Source organism: Taeniopygia guttata, chromosome 2 (assembly GCF_048771995.1).
Source record: "Taeniopygia guttata chromosome 2, bTaeGut7.mat, whole genome shotgun sequence".
In the NCBI taxonomy this organism is placed as follows: Eukaryota; Metazoa; Chordata; class Aves; order Passeriformes; family Estrildidae; genus Taeniopygia; species Taeniopygia guttata.
The window spans coordinates 135,038,894-135,059,638 of NC_133026.1; positions in this window are offsets into that span (position 1 = coordinate 135,038,894).

The following is a 20,745-nucleotide window of genomic DNA, read 5'->3' on the forward strand; positions in this document are numbered from 1 at the left end:
TTCGTTGCCTGTTAAGATAAGGGTTTATGAGATATAAACACAAAAATCTTGGCAAGTAAGCTATGAATGGCTAGTTTTTTGAATGGGAGGCTATATTCTGCTTTAGAAGTATTGTAATTTTTGGCAGTTGTTAATTTTCCTTTCTACTGCAGAAATAAAATGATAAAATTTAAATTGTAGCATAGGAGAAAGTGCATAGGAAATCTTATCAAATATGTATACTAAAAACTAGAGCCACGGTGACTAAGCCTCTTAGCCTAATCTTTCCCTAAGAAGTAATCTCTAAAGCAACTATTGCTCAGTAGAAGAGGCAATGTTAAATATAGAAGTACATAGCTTTGTTTGCATGTTGACAATAGTTCTTAAACCCAAATCTACTCATCCATGCACATGCCCCTTCTCTTTTTTATTTCCTTATTTATTTATTTATGGCAAATATGTATGGTCTTATTAGTTTCAGTAGAAGTGATTCCAAGCACAGTTAGATACTTGATCTCAGATATCTAAAGATTTTTTCCTTCATTTGAGAAGGGTTTCTCTTCTTTTCTTCACACTTTTCTCAAAGTAGAACAAAAAATTTGGTTTATGAAGAGAATTGTTCAGGAATTTATACAATTAAACCTAGTATAAATTAAAATAAATCAACACTATCTTTCTGCTACAGTTTTAATATTGGCTATCTTTTTTGGGGTGTTTTTCTTTAATATTATGGTTATCTAATATTATCTAGTCTATTATCTAATCTATCTAAGCATTATCTAATCTAACACTTGAGTTACAAAATTATATGTGAAACTTCTCATCTTTCATATAACATGCACCATAAAAAAAAAGGACATTAGACACAGAAATAAAGTCTGTACCTACTTCTTGATAACTACCAATTTTAATACACATTCAATCAAGTTATAAATAATATTAATAATTTTTTAATCTTTTTTTGATCTTATTTATTGGGGGAAATTTTGGTCTTTTCTCTTACTGTCTGCAAAATTCTTTTTCTTCTGGAGTAGGACATAAATTATTGATCATACTGTCTAGATGTGGTAGTAATAGGATGTGGTTATTTGATAAACATGCTTAATAAAATCATCTGATAAAGTAATTCAGCAGTAGAGTATTGTATTCTTGGTTAATCAGTTATTTGTTTCCTACTGTCATATCAATATTTGACAGAGGATTGTTGCATTACTTTTTGCAGACTTTATTGGGGACAAATGTCTCTTCGGAAGCAAATACAAGAAAAATTGGAAAATACGCTTATAGTACTTATGAGTTCCCTATACATAAGGAGATTTGATTATTTCTTTTTTCTAGATTCAAGTACAAGTTCTCTTCTCATTAGTTAAGGTTAAAATGTGATGTGAAAGATGGTATGTCTACTTGTGAGAACTTCCTCAGGGATCTGAAATGAAGTCAGACATCTTAAGACTGAATTTTCCCAGTCTTGTTTTTTGTCATCTGTGGGATGGAAAAAAAGATCAGGAACTCTATCTTTTTCAGCTGTATTTTAATCACTGAAAGCAAATTCAGTAAATCATATTGTGCTATTCTTAGAACTAGCTTGTCTTGAGTTCTCATTAATGTTTTGTTTTTTTCTCTCATTTATCTTTTTGTTATTTATTTATTTATTTATTTAAAATTTGCTTGAAGTGCTAGGATTCCATGGAGCGCATTTGCAATCACTTTGGAATGTGTTCATTAGTGTTCAGCTGTGATATTTTATTGTAAGAATTGATTTTCACTTTTTATTTCTTCATGTGATATAAGGACTATTTAATTTTATGTAACTTGGTTGTGTATATAGGCCAACGCTTTCTATTTCTTTATTCAAATTTGGTTTTCTTTTTTGGCAATTTGATCTGACTTGTGGCTAAAGCATGTTTTCCTGCTTAGTTGTCAACTGTGCTTTGCTTATTCCTTCTTCTGCATTAGCCTGACCTTAGAGCTTATTCCACTTGCTTTTAGCCTCACACGTGAAAACTATAATATCATTATTTATTCTTTAAAGCCATTTAGATATTAAGATAGGAAAAACAAAAGAAAATTAATATTTCTCCAATTCCCCAAAAATATAAGCTTATAGAATTAATTTTGCAAATTAAGGTGGTATGACTCCAGCACATGATCTTCCATGACATGTTTCAAGTAAAACTAACATTTCAACAGAGTTTTTAAGCTTTTTGACTTCACATTTTAAGTAGAGCTATCATGTGTATCTGTCCATTAGTAACAATTCTATTCCCATTGCTGAGCACATGATGAAAACTACATAATATGAAACATTAAATGAAAAATGTATTGCTTCAAATTTCACGAAAAGTTCATTGTGTTTATTTGAAGGAATGAAGCTACATGATTTTCTTTCAATATGTTCTCACCTTGCCCTTTAAATTACATCAGAGACAAAAATTAAGATTTTTCTTCAGAAGAATCTAGTTAAAGTCCATAAATGGATCTTACCTTCCCCTTGTAACAGGTTTTAAATTAGGAAGACTGCAATACCAGCAGATTTTCTGCTTTTTTTTTCAATGAATAGTAATAACCCAGTGGACCTAATTCTGTCCCTATGTATACAGCTGCAACTTTTTGCATGTAAAAGCATATAAATCAAAAGGAAAAGCTATATTCAACCTCAATTTGGAGCACAAACACAGAGATGAAAAATAACTTCTTCAAAACTGCGCATCTCCTGTACTTGATATCTAAAATAGACATTCTAAAATAATTTTGTCTACTATTTTCCAAACTATGAAAGTAACACAAGTAATAATCTGTCATGGAGGGAATGACCTACTAGGATGTCCAGGAATTATAGAATAAGGCCAGAAGTGATGACTATAGTTAGACATTACTATTTACATATTCTAATTTTGAATTTTTTCCATAAGATGTTCCTCTTGTTATGAAGGATGAAGAAAGAAAAGTTAAAATTTGATGTATTCAAATACTGTAAATAATAAATATGCACAAAGGAGGAAACTAATCCTATGTTTTTTATATTTGGAGCTCTTAAAATCATTCCAGGGATGGAGTAAAGTAAAATAGTCTAAACCTTTAATGGAGGTTACCATTTTCTTTCTCAGATTCCAGATGAAAGGCACTAGGATGCCCACAGACTTCAGAGGTTTTAAGAAAAACTAAATAACAACTTAGAACAAAACAAAATACAAACAACTCCAACGAATCTATCAGAAAATGTATAATAAAACCTCCTGAAATCCTCCACTTGATAGATTCATCTTTACAAATCTGTGCATCTCCGCTGACTTACCTGAGGTTGCTTCAGACTGTTCTTGGCTGCAGTGCTAAGGGCTGAGGAAACCCCAGGTGGGATGGGGGCTGTTGCCTTCCCTCTTGCAGCAATACCTTGGTTCTCAGGGAAAGGAGGGATCAGCAAGCAGTGATATTGAATGCTTTTCTAAAGATTCAGGGGTGGCTGTATGTGCAAGATGCCACCCAGGAGAAATCTACTGCTTTGTTGACCTGGAAGCAAGACTGGGAGAATCCAGCCAGGATGACAAAGTGACACCTTTGCCAACTACATAGAGTCTGTTATTAAACACATGTCTTTTTCTGTTTATTATTGTCATGGTTTGACACTGGCACAATGCCAGTGCCCCCATGAAAATGCAATCTCTCAATTGAATGCTGTGAAATGCAATCAAGAACAGAGCAAAGCAGGCCCAAGCTCAATAACAAGAAAAAACTTTATTAAACTACTACTACTATACTACTATAGAAGGAAAAAGAAAGAAAAAAAACACACACAAAAATCAAAATTAAAACCTTCCAAAGCATTCCTCGTCCTACCACCCACCTCCAACAAACCACAGTGAGACACAACCTGGACCGAAATCAGATTTCCACCCTCCAGACAATTGAGTCTCAGTCCATTGAGGGAGAGAGGAGCCCCTCCTGTGTCACAGACCCCCCCAAGAAACACAGCTGCCATATCCTGTGCTTCCATGTCACCACATGGCACCGCCCGGAGAAAAAAAATTTGCCAATGTTGACCCTCTCCTTTCCATGCACAGTGCTCTCACCACCAATGCATGGATGGACAGACTGCTTTTAGGATTTTTCCTTTCAAGGATGCCCTGCCAAGAGGGGAAAAAACAACAGTTTAGTTTTTCATTTTTGGGACCACAGTCCCCCCCATTTTCTCCTGGGGCCAAGGATCCAAGAACAGACATCTTCTTCTCTTCTTCTTCTCTGAAGACAGGGGGCACCACCACAAACCTCCCTAACTTTTCTCTGTTCGCTCCACTTCTGTCTTTTCCCAGCTGAAGCAGGTCTCTTTGGCTCACCGGCATCCTCCTAAAATACAGTCTCTCTTGGAGGAGAAGATCAGTTCAGTCTGTGGCTACCAAGAAAAAGTCCAGCCAAAAAGCCACTCCATCATCTCCTCCCACCTAGAATTTCTCCTCCTAACATCCCAGGGTCCAAGCTGTCTCTCTTCCTCTCTTTCAAACCAAGGAGGAGAAAAATTTCACAAAGCTTTCATTTCTCAAGGAAGGGTTAAAAGTCCTGACTCCCAAGGATGGCTCGCTGCCCAGGCTCCAGCTCCCACAGGCGGCTGGGCATCTTGCGGCCCCCCTGCTCTTCTCCTTCCCCACAGCGTGCTGCTGACAAAACCATCACTGTCTCTTTCTCTCTCTCTCTCTCTCTCTCTCTCTCTCTCTCTCGACTCTGGGCGGGGGGGAATGGAGACATCCCAGATTTCTCCACCCTTCCATCTGCAGGGGGCCAGCCCGGTTCCAGTCCCTCCACCCTTGGGCCTACCTCCGAAGGCCACATGGCTTCTCCCCTCCCGCACCCAGCTCGTCGCCGGGCAGGGGAGAGTCTGCACTGACCGCTGACCGGAACCAAAGAGAGCGAGCTCTCCTGGGAATTCTGCTTTTAACCCCTCTGTGTTCTCAGAGGTGTGTCCACATTCAATTGATCAATGTCCAAATTGACCTCTTCCTTCTGGAAAAATTCTTTTTCTGTGTCAAACCACGACAATATACACAGCAGTAGTTAATTTTTAATCTTCAGACAAATTCTTTTTTATATTAGGAATTTCTTTTATCAATGCAATTTCCCAACAAGACTTGTAATAAACATTTTCTTATTTGCATTATATGCTTGAATTGAAAAACTCTGAAATATGACCAGCCACTGAAATGAAATAAATATAGTCATCTTGCAACATGATGTAAAATATAGTTCAGTTGTTGATGCTGAGGGGAGAGTTTCTATATTTTTCAGTAAAAACCTCATTGGCAATGTATAAAAATATGTCAGTAGTTTAAGATTATGAATGAGGTATGTAGTTAGATAAAATAATAGGAAAACTCTCTTTTGTTCTGGGAAGTTCCACCTGATTATGAGGAAGAACTTCTTTATTGTGCAGGTGGCCACACACTGGAAGAGATTGCCCAGGGTGGTTGTAGATCTCTTTTTCTTTCTCTCTTACTCCTACTAGAGGTATTCAAGATCTATCTGGACAAAATCCTGTGGAATGTACTCTAGGACAGTTTAGACCTGATGACCCACTCTGGACTCTTCTAATTTTAACTGTTCTGATTTGCTTCTACAAAGGCACATTTTTGATCCAAATTCTTTGAAACAATTTCCATAATTGTTGGAATTGTTGTTTCATTCTCAGTACAATTTTTTCATGTTTATGTCAAAGTAAATTAATATTTCTAATGGTTTTGTTTTGTTGGTTTTTTTTTTTTTTTGTAAAAAAAACTCCTCTATTTTCATTTGTTTCCTCTCAGATCCAGAGCCTTTCAGGGAAAAGAAGAATGGATATGAGAATGTCTCAGCCACAGATAGACCAATTTAACATCCAGATTAGTCTGTGCAATCATATCTCCCTTTATTTCATATTTTGTGTTGATGCCTAAAGATATTCTGCATGTTTTTCAGGGCAGCCATCCATTGTTATCCTTCATTTTAAACTAATAAGTTATTTTTATCCATTATTTTTATTATAATAAAATTTCTTTCTCAGATCTGTGTTTTCTCACTATAACAGCAAAGAGTAAAAAGATATTCCTCCTTCAGGCTTATCCTATCAGATTTTACATGGAATTATTGAGACTCCATAAATTATCATAAACAGTATTATTCGTGATTCATTATTCATAGTTCATAATTCTTCTGTCAGTTCAAAGAACAGTCAATTTCAGATCTAATTCTATGCCATTGATCAACATTAGGCAATTAGAACAAAATTAAAAAATAAAAAGAAAAAAACTCAGTATCAGATAGAACACTGCTTTTTCATCCTGTATTGCAAAGACACAGAGGTAAAAATGGTCATTAAATTTTTGAAGAAATTGGTTGGGTTGCCTTTCGTTGTTTTTTTGTTTGTTTGTTTGTTTTTGTTTTTTTTTTTTGTTTTTGGCTTTTTTTCATTAATAGAAATCTGACATTGCATGAATATCAATATTCCCCAATGAAATATATTTTTATGTTTGAGATGTTTTTTAATAGAATGAAGAGAGAAAATTGAAAACGGGATATGACTGTTTATGACTGAATAAGATATATTTTGGATGAACATGAAATACAATCTGTTTAGAGGCAGGTGAAAAATTACCTCAGCACAAACAGAGCTGATGTAAAATTTCCACTTCTGATTGATGAAAAGCTCAAGTAATCTTTATTCAATTCTAAACTGGAAGTCATTTAAGTCTGTCTGCTCTGCCAGTTTTATTTGGCCAGAAAAATAGCTATCAGGAAACAAGCAAAAGTAACAACTCCTTCACGTAGTCTTGGGCTGCCTGTGTTAAGGCTGATCATCCATGACTGCTGAAATGTTTTCACCTGAACAGATTGATGCTTTAGTTTCTTTTATTACTTTATTATAAAACAAGTTGTCCATTTTCTGAACCAAGCATAATTGGTTTGTCTAGTTTTAAGTAGGACTAAGCCAACATTTCTAAGGATTTTAAACTTAATTAGTGCTGTTATAATACTGACATAGATAACATCTCTTCTTTATCTTATTTGCTCTGAGTTATTTAGAGAACATTGAAAATAATAACTCTTCTTGTTTACTTTGGTCCCTGTTCTTTGTATCAACTACATAGCAAGAATAAAAGACACCACTTTGTGATCTGGAATGTTCAAGAAAAATGTGTCAAATTTTTTTTTTGAGGAAAATACAATATTTATTTAGCTGTTTTAAGATTACCTCTTGTTACTGAAATAGTAACATGAAGTAAAAATTTGCTCTATACAAAGTACAGTATTGACATGATAGAGAATTCTACGATTTTCAAATAGAATATGATTTAATTGCATTATCTATAAACATGACTTATGCACAGAAAACAAACCTTTTTAGGTTTTCATGAATACTCCTGTTATTTTAGAGCAGTCTGTTACTTATCCTGTTTCTCTTAGGACCACACATGACTATATCATCAAATCTAATTTAAGATTAAATTCCATAATTTTTAATAATTTTAAAACTCTGTCCATATCTTGGCACAAAAATTTGCTTGGCATAAGCCCTTTAGTTTATTGTTTTCATGAAGGTTTTATTAGAATTTTTTGCATAGTACTTACATTTAAATTATAGATTAGATTGCTTACTTACACACACATAAGAATGCAAATACAAATTTTCAGCCAGGGATGGTAGAAAACGCTGCAACCTCTAAGATAATGATAAATTAATTTATAAGTAAAAGGGTTTTTTTTTATTTAAAAAGAAAGAAAAATATTCTGACTACAAACCACTACATCTATTTCTACTACAAGTTCCAATATTCTTTTTACCTCAATCATTCAGAAGAAAAAGTGATTAGTGAGTATTGAAATATGCTGGTATAGCATGTTACAGGAGAACTAAAACACAAGATCTGGAAGAATTTTCTGATATTGAGAGACAGGTAAATCAATTTGAAAAAAAAAAAAAAGATATGTGGGGGAGGAGAGGGGAATGGGACAATCCAACAAACTCACTATTCCCTATTTTTCAACAAATTGTGCATATGCACAAAGATAGTTCCTAAACTACTATGAGTTAGTAAAACATTAGAACTTCAGAATCATGGCTTTCTGAATATATATATAGTCAAACATTGCTGAATTTCAAAAAGAGAAACATATTACTATAAATTACTAAGAAATTAATTGTGAATAAAATAAGCTATGTAAATCTGTGTAAATCACCCCACCACAAATTTTACTTATTTTTTTGGCCTTATGTTCTTGAAAGGAGTTAACAGTATTGGTTTGTAGAAATAATCAAAGAAAGAAAAAAATAAGTGATTTGAGATGTGAAATAACTGCAATGGAAAAATAAACTACGCAGTAAAGGATGTTTTTTTAAAAATTAAGTAAAAGTTAAGCTACACATCTAAAAAATCATTATTTGTATGGAGAGAGTGAATATAGAAATGATTACGCTTTGTCAAAATAAATGCTGGGTACCCTGTGGAATAATCAAACAAAAAAAATTTATTCACACAGTACATAATTAAAGAACGAAATTCTGTGCCAGAATCTCTTATTGAACACTGAAATTTTGATTAGGTCACTGATTAGACCAATTCATAGAAAATAGGTATATCAATTCATAATTCCTGGATGCATGCAATCTCCTGTTGAAGAAGATTGTGAGACTATGGAGTGTGTGCCAGCGAGTGCCAACTACCACCCTATATTTAAATTGTTTTTATGTTCTTTCCCAGCCACCTGGTAACACATAAATTCTTATTGTTTTCCTTGCAGATAAGATAGTCCTAGACATTTAAAATAATGTAGCATGTGTCCTACATTGCAGGTAGTCTTAACTCCTTGGAAATTATTTATAAAATATATTTCTACCTAGCTCAATTGAACTGTTTTTCAAAGATGCATCCTACACTGGGAACACTGGGATTCTCCCTCATTAAAATTTTAAAAGATGTATTCACAGAAAAACTTTTCAGAAATATTTTTCCCTGGGCTAAGTATGGATAATAGGAGTGCATGTGCCAGTATTAAGTTTGACACCTAGGATCTCCTCAAAGCAGAAAACATTCCAACTGCAGCTGGTCTCATTATTCAGACTTGGTGGGAGAGTTACTTACTCAATACCTACTTAGCTCCTTGGATACTTTTTAGGGTGCATAATGTAAATTTTGCTCAATCAGGCATGAACTAAGTTATTCTACTGGTTTGGATGGCACAAAGCTTCAATACATTGAATGTTTTATTGTACTAATAAAGAATTATAATAATTTATATTTAACCTTGAGTATCATAGTAAATTAGTTATTTTTCTGAACTATGAATGTTTTTAAATTTATAGAAACAAAAAGAAAGTTAAAACATCACATAAGAGTAAGAGCTCAACATAAAACTAAAAAAAAAAATAGAAAATATTTTTTGACAGTAACAACTGATCACCTCATACATGCTTGTAATGTGCCTTTTTACAGGATTTTATCTGTATTTCATCTAGTAACCTCAAGTATTATAGCACTGCCAGATTTCCTAGGCAACAAAATCTAAACTAATTGGTTTTGTGTTTTTTTAAATAAAGATGACTTATTTAATTATTAACAAAGCACTGTCCTACCAGGAGAGAGGGTTTTGGGAGAGTCAATAACCTAAGTTCCTTGTTGCTATTTTTCATCATGGGCTCTACTATGGGCCCATTTGTAAAAACAATAATTTTGTGGAAAAAATGCCCCTGAAAGATTAGAAGGTGGAAAATTACTACCTACTTTTAATATCCAGCACAAATAACTTGATTTCTTTGCAGCAACCTGGTCCACTTACCATCTGTTAATCTTACAAGAAAAGAGTCCATGACAAAATCTGTAGCACACATTTTAGATGTGGTATCTTTTAGATGAAATACCTTTGTTCTTTATTTCATTTAACAGCTACAAAGATGCAGCATTGTGTTCCTTCAAATTCCTCATCAAAATTTTCCTGTAGTGACCTTTAAAAGAGATCTTAAAAGGTGAGGTGATGTATATGCTCAGACTGCTTCCTGACATGCTGATAAATATTATCTCACTGTCCCACTGCCGTCCATTCTATTGTCTTTGTTATTCTCTCATAAACTCATTGCTAGAGTTTTACATTATTATACAACTGTCTTTAACAAAGTTTTTACATTATTATATAACTGTCTTTAACACATTACTTTCTGTTCAGATGGTCTTGTTTCCATAGTTATAAAGCAAAAACTAAATTTAGTCACCTTCAAAGTTTTAGGAAAATAATCTGAACAGGTGGGGTGCAGAGTTATTCTAAATAGAACCTGGCCAGCAAAAGGTGATCAGTTGTGGAAATAATTATCATTATTTATATATTATTATTTATTTATCATTATTTATTTATCAGAAGATAACCTCTTTCTTATTAAAAAGTCTCAAACACAAAAAGGAAAGAACTGGTTTTGTACACCATAATTAAATAATTAAATAATAATAAATAATTAAAAGCAGTTCTGACTAGTGTCTCAATCAACCTCAGTATTCAAGCTTGAGATCTGATAAAAAAGTAGTCTGCTGGGTTTATACTGTCAAAATGGTTTTGTAGATAACTTTAGATATTTTGTGTCATTTTTTTCCGCTTTTCAAAGTCTGCCAATGAAACTACAGACCAAGAAGTTTAAAGCCAAATGATCTTATATTGTTTTGCTAATAGTATCAAAGTAATTAATTACTTTGACTCATTTTATATATGTGGAATGTTTTACTTTGGTTGGTTGCCAGGTGCCCACCAAGCCACGCCTCCACCTTCTGAGGGACATTAATTTAATGGTTAATGACTCAAAACAATTGTGGAGGTGCCAGGGGGCTTTCCTGAGGCCAGGTTTGCATCCCTGAGGGGTAAGAGGTAAATTTTTGGGTCTGTGTTGGCAATTCCCACAAGACAGAAGGGGCCATTCTTGACACTGAAAAGAGGCAAATTCTGCAGAGTGGCATGGCACCTTTTACCATGGTGGTTGTCCTCCCCTACACAAGAGCTTAGATGCAAAATTCCTCCTCTCTCCCCAGGGAAAAGTGGGATGGGACATAACTGACTCAACTGCAGATGTAAGAGGCAGCTCTGATGTCTTAAAAGGCATCAAAAACCATTAAAGTCCCCTAAAATGCCCTCAGGCTTTTTCCCGAGGCCTTCCACCAGAGAATTGTACATGATACAACTGTTGCAACAGATCCAGAATCTATTGCAAAAGACAGTGCAAAACCCCACTACCCTTAAGGAAGGTGCCTGGGCATTCCTACCTATCCTAAATATGAAATGAGAGACTTCATTTTTTGCTAATAAAGCTTATTATAAACAAACATTGTGAATATTTTCATATTCCACAGGTTTTACTCTAGTTATCTTATTTTCTCTCAATGAGTTTCATATTGAAGTTTGAGACAATGTCTCAAAAATTACACAAAATTTGTTTAATGGGTGATCAAATTTCATTTGTTAGGAAAGTTAGTGTCCTGGTTTAATACAGAGCTGGCTTGAAACATTTTACCCTCCAGTTAATATATGCATAGCTTAAAATTCAGTCAAGGGTTTCAACTGTTTTAGTAAGAAAGGAAATTTCTATCTTTTTATTGCAAATTCTGGATATCTTGCTGATATGTGCACATGTATTTATATAATGATACATTCTTCATGTCTCATGATAGCTGAAAGCATCTGAGGCACTAATACATTTTACAGTAATAAATGTAATCCAAGTCATGCATTATTTCTCTTGTAGTGCTAGGTCATTCTGCTAGGTGAAACTTAACAAAGCAAGTTCATTTTTATCAGCTTATTTCTATTCATTTTTGTTCCTGTAATGTAGCAAGCTATCATCTGTTTCTGAAATGGGAGGAGACAACTGTGTTCTCTTGAATTAGCTAGAAAATATGCAAAAAGAAATACATTAAATTAACTCAAACACTCCAGTAAAAGTTTAACAATAAATAACATCCAAAATAATAATACTTGGCATCATTTATATGAGATTTGTAGCTAAGGTCTTCCAGAGCTATATAACCACTTTATGGAAAAATTGTAACACAAGTTGCATTATACAATTAATCATATTTTTGAAAACCTGAAAGAAATTTCATTAAATATTTTTATCCTGTAATACATGAAAGTGTTGGTTATCTACAGTTTTAGGGGTTTTATGCAAATATGTGTAGCTTTGCATGTATACACGTACATTTCTGTCTTGATATTAAAAAAAATAGAGCAGGTTATTTTTGCAAATTTTTATACACTCATAATTATCAATTCACTGCGTTTAGATAAACTGCTCCATCACAGCCAGAGCTCTAGGTTGCCTTATGGTGCCTTAGGGAAAAATTTTATTTACCTAATTGCTCATTTGTTTGAAGGAAGCAGGGAGAGAAGGAACACTTATTTACTCCCTTTACCTTTTTTTTTCCCTATGTATTGGAAGCACACGAAGATACAACCAAGCTGTGTTGTCATAAAGCTAACAAATGGGACTCCATGTTTTTTCAGCTTTCCTTTTTCTGTTCTGCAATTGATTGTGTCTTCAGTGCACTGAATTTGAATGGTGCCTCTACAGTAGACAGGGAGGTACAATGAAGAACTGCACTCGTCTAGAACTAAGTTAGGTATGAGGATGTCAGATGTGAGAACAGAGGATGTATGACAAAGCTGAGGAGCAAGTTCTAATATGTGGGAGAAGTTGAACAGCCTTTGACCACTGCTGTTCCATGTCTGCTACAGAGACCAGAACACGAGTCTGATCCAAAATATTAGTAAAATAAATGCTAAGGCCAATATGGGGGACCAGTAATTTGATTTTATACTAAAATCTGTTGGAAAAGTTATAATTTTACAAAGCAATATTTTCTCTAGATGCTAAATTTCCCAAAATTGCCGGGGAATGATTTTTTTAAATTAATGTCTTATTTCTAAGAACAACTGCATTTAAGACGATCAACACTTGGAATGTTTCCAAAAAGAAGTTTTGGAAATTATTTTTCAGGCTTCCATTTTTGGAATGTAAGTTCAGTGTCTTTCATGAAGTTTAGTCCTTCCTACTTTCTCAGGGTAAACTTGGGAGGGAGATAATATCTCAAAACAAGGTTTGTGTGTGCGGTCTTGTAGCAGAAATTTTCTCTCTCTCTTGAATGTACCTGTATAATCCATCCATTTAAGTAATTTAGAGAAGATCAACAACCTCCCCACATTTAGATTTCTCCGAGTATCTTCCACCTGTGGTGCTCCAAATGTGGAACACATATACACTCTCATTAAAACTCATTAAAGCATTAACAGGTAAGAATGGTAGAATAAACTATCTGGCTATTTTTTTTTTTTTTTAATATTGTCATTTAGATTCATTCAAAGGAAAACAAATACAAGGCCAGAGAAGTTTGCTTTAGCCATGGGGTGGACTGTGGTGGATATCCTTGCCCCCTAGGCCATGCTATGATGTGAGAAGACACCCAATAATTACTTAACATCATTCATTCCATAGTATTTATATAATAGTGAAATGAAGAGATTTTTCTTTTAAGGATGAAAAAATTTTGCTACAACATGTAAATCCTGGGGTCTTTTCTCACAGACATCACTGTGGCTTGTCATGCATGTTCTAATTGTTTGAAGTTTGAACTGGGTCACTGTTTTTGGAAGAATAATAATTCTCCATGAAAAAAATTAGCAAATTTAAAGCAAGATTTTTAAAGGGTTTTCTTGTATACTTAAGGTCTACAATTAGGAACTGTTTGAACAGAATTTACTTAGTGAAATTATTTTAATTAATTGCCAATCAAATCAGAGTAGGATAATGAGAAGTAAAAACAAATCTCAAAACACCTTCCCCCATCCTTCTACTGATTATTTCTTCCCCTCTTTGTCTCAGGGGGACAGGGAATAGGGTTTGTCTTTTCCTGTCATTCCTCCTCACTCTCTTCCCCTGCTCCAGTGCTGGGGTTCCACCCACAGGAGACAATCTTCCATGAATTTCTCCAAATGGGTCCTTCTCACAGACTTCACAAACCTGTGTTCCAGCACAGGGCCCCCAGGGGGTCACAAGTCCTGGCAGCAGAAGTGGCTACCTGCCCTAGTGTGGGCTTCCCAGGGGCCCCAGACTCCTTCAAGCACATCTATCTACCTGTTCCAGTGTGGGGTTCACCAGGGGTCCCAGTGAGGGGTTCCCCAGGGGTCCCAGACTCCTTCAAGCATATCTACCTCTTCCAGTGCGGGGTTCCCCAGGGGTCCCAGTGTGGGGTTCCCAGGGGTCCCAGACTTCTTCAAGCTCCCAGGGGCTGCAGGTGCTCACTGTGGACCTCCATGGACTGCAGCAGAACAGGTTTCCTTACCATGGTCTTCACCATGGGCTGCAGTGGATCTCTGCTCCAGCCCTGGGAGTCTCTCTTTCTTGTTGGAAGAGCCATTTTTCTCCATAGTCTCACTCCCTTGTTTGGCTGCAGTTGCAGCCATTTTGTTTGTACAGGGTTTTTTAATTCTTATAAATATGTGACCCCAGAGGCACTACCACCAGTGCTGGTGGGTTTGACCTTGGAGAGTGGCAGATCAGTCTTGGAGTTCAGCTGGCATTGGGTCTACTGGACGTGGGGAAAGCTTCCAGCCACTTCCATAGAAGTCATCCCTTGTAGCCCCCTCCTGTTAACCAAACCCTTGCTACTCAAACAATCCATTGTGTATTTTATATGAAATTACAAAATAATGCAATGGAAAATAGCTTTCTGGGAGATATCAATTTAAATTTTGAAGTAACATTGGAAAAAATGCAAAGCTAGAAATCTGAAACTGAGAATTATAAAATTTGTATGAATAAAAGGTAAAATTTGCATTTAACTTCCTCTTTGGCTCTGCAATTTAAATAATCTTTTTCCTATGTTTAATTTAAAATAAAACAGGTAATATATGAGCAGTATTTCTTGTCTTCTTACTTGAGCAGCTGAAGGAAAAACTACTTTATGTTAAATCAGACTTTCTTCCATGTTTTTGCTGAAAGAGAAGGCTAAACCATCTCCACAATGACCTGGTCCTTTTGATAAGTTTGTTTTGTAAAAGACGACCACTACTTCAGGACATAAAGCAGGGGAAAAAATCAGAAAATTAGCAATAACGAGAATTAGTATTTAATTCAAAGTAGAGTAAATTTATGTAATAAAGTATCAACTATACCTGAAGAAAATGGAATTCAAATTGAAATATATAATACATAATAACATATACTATGAAGAAAGAATTTTTGAAGTTCAATTAACAGCAAGAAGAGAGATATGAGCAAATCTTGTAGACTATCCAAAATTTGTGTTGTGATTGTAAGAGTTGGCTTACTTTACAATTCCTATTGTTGAAGCAGAAGAAGGAATCAGAATATTTAACTTTGAAAACACCATTTAAATTGATATTTATGCTTTTAGCAATGAGCCTTTGCCATTCTATTGGCATTTGTTTTACCATTGACTTTTTTTTTTTTTTAATAAACTCCATATTAACTTTAGGTATTTCTTGAACATTTTTTATCCTAAATTCTGGGCCAGTACAGGGGTTAAAATATGCTTTTGCTACAAAAATATAACTCTTAATCATTAAGATGAAATAGCTTGGAAATCACAGAAAAATTTCCATGGTGTGGCAGGATGTATTCAGTTAGAAGACACCTAATGTCATATTTTCATTCAACACTTTCCTATTAGAATCAGCATATATTTGCAGATGAAATAAGGACAGTGTGTCCAAAACCATTGTAGATAGGAATATTAATTGTAAAGCTAAAACAGGAAAAAAAAGTCTCAACATTTTAAAAAGCAATTTATCCATTTTATATATATATAGACATATATATAACATACATATAATAATATATTCATAATTATGTTATTTTTGTCTGCATATGATATCAATTCGAAATGTTGAGGAAAACAATGTTCCCAATTCTAGATTATTCCTGCATTGCCTTGCTAGTAATGGAAAAGCCTCTCTCTTACACTGAGTTGCATCCCTGTGAGCTTGTACTTATGCATTGTGTGACAGGAAAGATGTAAACTTGAAACAAATTTGAATATAAGCATTTCTGGCAAGGTGCCCCCTTCTTTTCTAATAAAGCAATTAATTGTTTTTTCCCCTTGACATGATGAAAATTCTAAGGGCACAGATGTACAGGCACACATCATGCTGTGCACCTGGTAATGGTTGCAGCCTGCAAACCTAAAGGTTAAGAACACTACTATAGTCACACTAAAATTCTACTGCGAGACTTTTTAATATATCAAGTATTCATTGCAGAAAGTAACTTTCACTTTAACTGAGACTTGTTAAGCATTGCGTCAATTAGGAATGAATTCAAATCTCTCTCCTTACTTTTTCAGTGAATACTCATTTTCACCTGAGCACTATAAACTCTTCTGAGTAATGAAACTATTTATTTAAATAACATGAAAACATAAATGGAATTCAGAACGTAAATAAAATGGAGCAGCAAAATCAAACCTAGTTTGGGATAATATGTCTCTTCAGTTCTGAAGAGACACACGATGCATATTATTGAACCACTTCCTTACTGGAGCAGATGCCTTATCAACCCTAAAATCACAAGCCAAACAAGATTAAAATGAGAAGTGGTTACCATTTATTGAAGGTCCTCCAGGTGCATTTATGGCAGAATGCATGCAGGATGTAGGGTTTAGACATTTTTATGTTTAGCAAATTAGCATAATTAATAAGAATCTCCAAGGAGAAGTACAGTTAGTGAAGTAATTCCCTCTCTTGGTTCAGCCCCCTACTGATGCCACTCCCCTTGCTCATAGCCCAAATTGTTTATGTCTAAATACATGGGAAATGGAATGTCCTTGGTTCACTGCAAAAGTAGGATTAGAATAGGATTCCAGGAATGTATTAGTCTAAAAAAATAATGAAGTTAGCTAACAAACTATATAACTAGACATTAATAATTTGCAGAGCTATTAATATATTAAAAATAAATAGAAAGCAAAAATCTCTTGGCATCATAGACATCTTCAGGAAAGCAGATAACTATTTTTACTTTTCTTTTCTTTCTCTAATAATAACACTAAAGCCATTTACAAGTGTTCAGTGTTTTATGGACTTTACATAGACATAAATCATAACATCAGAATGTTGTGCTGAAGAAAAAAAATACAGGAGATTTTAAGAAATAAATCCACTCAGCCTTGTTTCCCAAAACAGCTTTCATAATGTTGCTATGGTTGACATCCATTTACTATGTCAACTCTCAGGATTCAGTGCATTTTATATAAATAATAGATAATAATGAATACAAATTATTGTGACATCTTAATGTGTGGAAAATTAATATTTCAGAAGTAGGAATGTATAATGGAGCAATGGTGAGAATTTATATTTGAAAATTATATTTTCAAATATAAAACTAAATCTAGAGAAAAATTAAGCTTTCACCCCCTGCAATACATGTGTCATAATGAGTATTCAATACTTTTTCTTCTAAATATTAGGTTAACAAGAACTAGGAAGGCTTTCATAGTGTGTAGGATTTTTCTCTTTCTGAGTAAGATTCATCCCTACTCCCTAGCCACTAGTCAACTTCTGTTTCAGTTTCTTCTGTCTACTGGAATGTCTATAAAACTGTTAAGCATGAATTTTCCTCTAGAGAGCTTGAGATCATACCTTGTTGATTAAAATATTCATCTGAAATATACAAAGCCAAATCATACCAACAATTCTCTAAAGGTCTGATAAATCTTAGACTCTGAAAGAAGGACTCATCATTAATTGACATTTCTAAGATGTTTTTTCCTCATTGCAAATTCTGTTTGTATCAGATAAATCTGATACATTTACATTTTTTCCCCCTACACTTTATAATATTCTGAAACTCTTATTGCCTTAATGCTTCATGTATTCTAAATCTAACCACATTACAAGTAGCTGTGGTAAAAACCTCCTTAGGGAGTTTACTAGATGTGGTCCTCTAAATTTAAGTCAGACAATCTGCCCAAAGGAATATGGAAACATGTTCTTGTGGTTTATCTTGACAGAAGATTATCTCTCTCCATAATTCTCAAGAGAAACTTACAGCATTTAAAGGATCATGTCTAAAAATAGACAGGCTGTTGCAGTGCTTTTAGGGAGTTTACTATTTACACACACATGTGAACAGGTCTCTCCATCTACCACCAGATTCCATTGTGTCTCTGGCAGATGGGCTGGGCACGGTTGTGGTCCCTGTTGTCCAAGTGCCTCATTCCAAGAGATTTACTCACACCCTTGGCTCCCAGGCCATGTCACCTTTTTGCTGAATTGCTTGCCTGATCACAGGCAGTCTGTCCATCTGCAACCACAGCCTGACTTCTGCACCCACACTCGCTCCAGCTGCTGGCACCTTGGACAACAACAGGATGGCTCCTCTCCAGGCTCCTTAAATGCTCAAGAGATATGTCTCAGGAAATTAGTTTAAAATGGTGTTTAATTACAAAACAGGACAGACTGCACTAACCAGGGCAGGGCACAGCCAGACAAGCATTCTGGCCAGCACACTGTTTACAGATGGCCAGACCTTTTTTTATCCCCTTGTGCCTTTATTATCCCTAGTTTGCTCTTTCACATGATTTCTTTATGCTATGGTGAAAGAAATACAGTAAATAGTTAACTTGCAGAATATTTATTATGACACCTTAATGTACAATAATTGTATAAAATATCTAAAACATATATTTCAGGAAAAAAATCTAACAGGTTTCCACAAAATAAAAACAAGAAAATGAATATAGCATATTAGTCTTGACTTGCCAGTCTTAACCTCAGTATTTTAGCAAAAGCAATAAGAATACATTTGCATGGAATATTGTTTAGAGATGATGTCTGGAGAAAGACTTAAAGATTTGGTTATTGCAAGCATAAATTAGACTGTAACAGTAAATTTCTAGGGCAGGAACTCCATAAATCTGTTCTGGTGAGCAATGTACGTAAACTAGGAGAACCCAAGAAAATAATGGCCAGTCAGCCTCATCTCCACCCCTGGAAAGGTGAAGGAACAGGTCATTCTGGAGGTTATAACAACACATGTAGTAGAAAATAAGGTCATCAGGAGTAGTCAACACACATTACTCAAGAGGAAATCATGCTTGACCAATCTGATATAATTCTACCTTTTTCCATTAAAAATTATGCATTTCAAATGTTCCTTGGTAATTTTCTATGGAGCAATTATATTTAAAAGACTTTATATATTTCTTGGGTAAGGGGGTTAACCTTTGATTATTTTATGTATTTGTTCATGATGAAAATTCATAGTATATTTACAATGAAAAGGTGTGTTCTTGCAAAAATAAATCAAACCCATTGGCAATTCTTTAAAAAGCAGCAACAATGGATATTGTGTATTAAAATCTACAAGGATTCATAGTGGTTTGGACAAAAGTAAAAAAATATTACTATGAAATATATTGAAAGGAAGGAAGGAAAATATGTTGGGAAAATATGCAGGGATTTTAAGGAACATTTGCTCCTGACTTTTAGGAGCAAGTATAAAACAAGACTGTAAAATTAATGGCAATTCATTCCTAGAGGTTGAAGCTAATTGAACAGAGGAACAAATAGCTTAGCCTAAGTACATGGGAGGTAGGTCAGACCAGAAATCTTGGAGAAAGATGGACAGACTTGCAGATCGGTGGTGACTTGCATATAGTTGTAGGCTGACAAGACTGAAACTTGAATCCTTAATTTTTCCTACCAGTAAGAGGTTTGGCATTACATGGGTGCTGTGCCCTTTCTGATTCTTCTTGTGAATCTCCTGGCAAGTTCCAGATCATCATAACACTGTATAAGACCCAATACTATGAATGACATCACAAATTTCAAAATGTACAGCTATAAAACCACTAGTGGACTTTGAAAATCCTCTTCCCTTACTTATACTGTTTAAATATACATAAATATCGTGCAAATTAGAAAAGAGAGTAAGGCTTTTTATCTTTTCGATTTTTAAAAAACCAGTGTAATGACAGAGATTTATAATCTTTTGAGGAAATTGATATATCAAATAAAACAAGTTTTACTGAATTATTAAACTCTTCCCATTTATCCTTTTTTTGTCATTTTTATGTGTACATGTATTGAAGCTGATTGAACATACATATATATATAAATTATAATATCATTAATCTAATCTCCTTTGGTTTTTTGTTGTCTTTTAATTTTTTTCCCTGTGAAATATAAAGCAAAGGAAAATTGCAGAATAACAGGTGCAAGTTTTTCTGAAAAGGCTCTTGCCAAGTCATCCTGAAATTTTGTCTCTCAGATAAAGGTCAAGGACAGAAGGAAGCAGTAAGTATGCAATATGAAAGCAATCAACACTTACATTCATTTAAAAGCAGGACACCTTTAAAAAAACATTAATAGTAGCAGTTTGTCACAAAATCAATGGGTCTGATTCTCTTTTCACTAGGCACAAATATAAATTGGGAGTAAATCCAAGTTTATGAATGAAGTTTTATTTGCATAAGTGTCAATGTATGATGAGCCTGCAGGACAAATTTATCAACTGGTTTCTGTTTGCATCACTCCAGTATCACTCTCTTATGAAAGTAAGTGCATATATATGCTTATGTATGTTTAAATTCTACATTCTTTTTTTTAATCTGTGTCCTAAAATAAATACATTTCTGAAAGCATGTGTTTCACTCATTATACCATTTTAAAAATACTTAAATTTTTCTGAAGTATAAATTTTTCTACAGGAATTTCTATATTTAAAATATAAAGGTATACTTTGTCAGGGTTTGG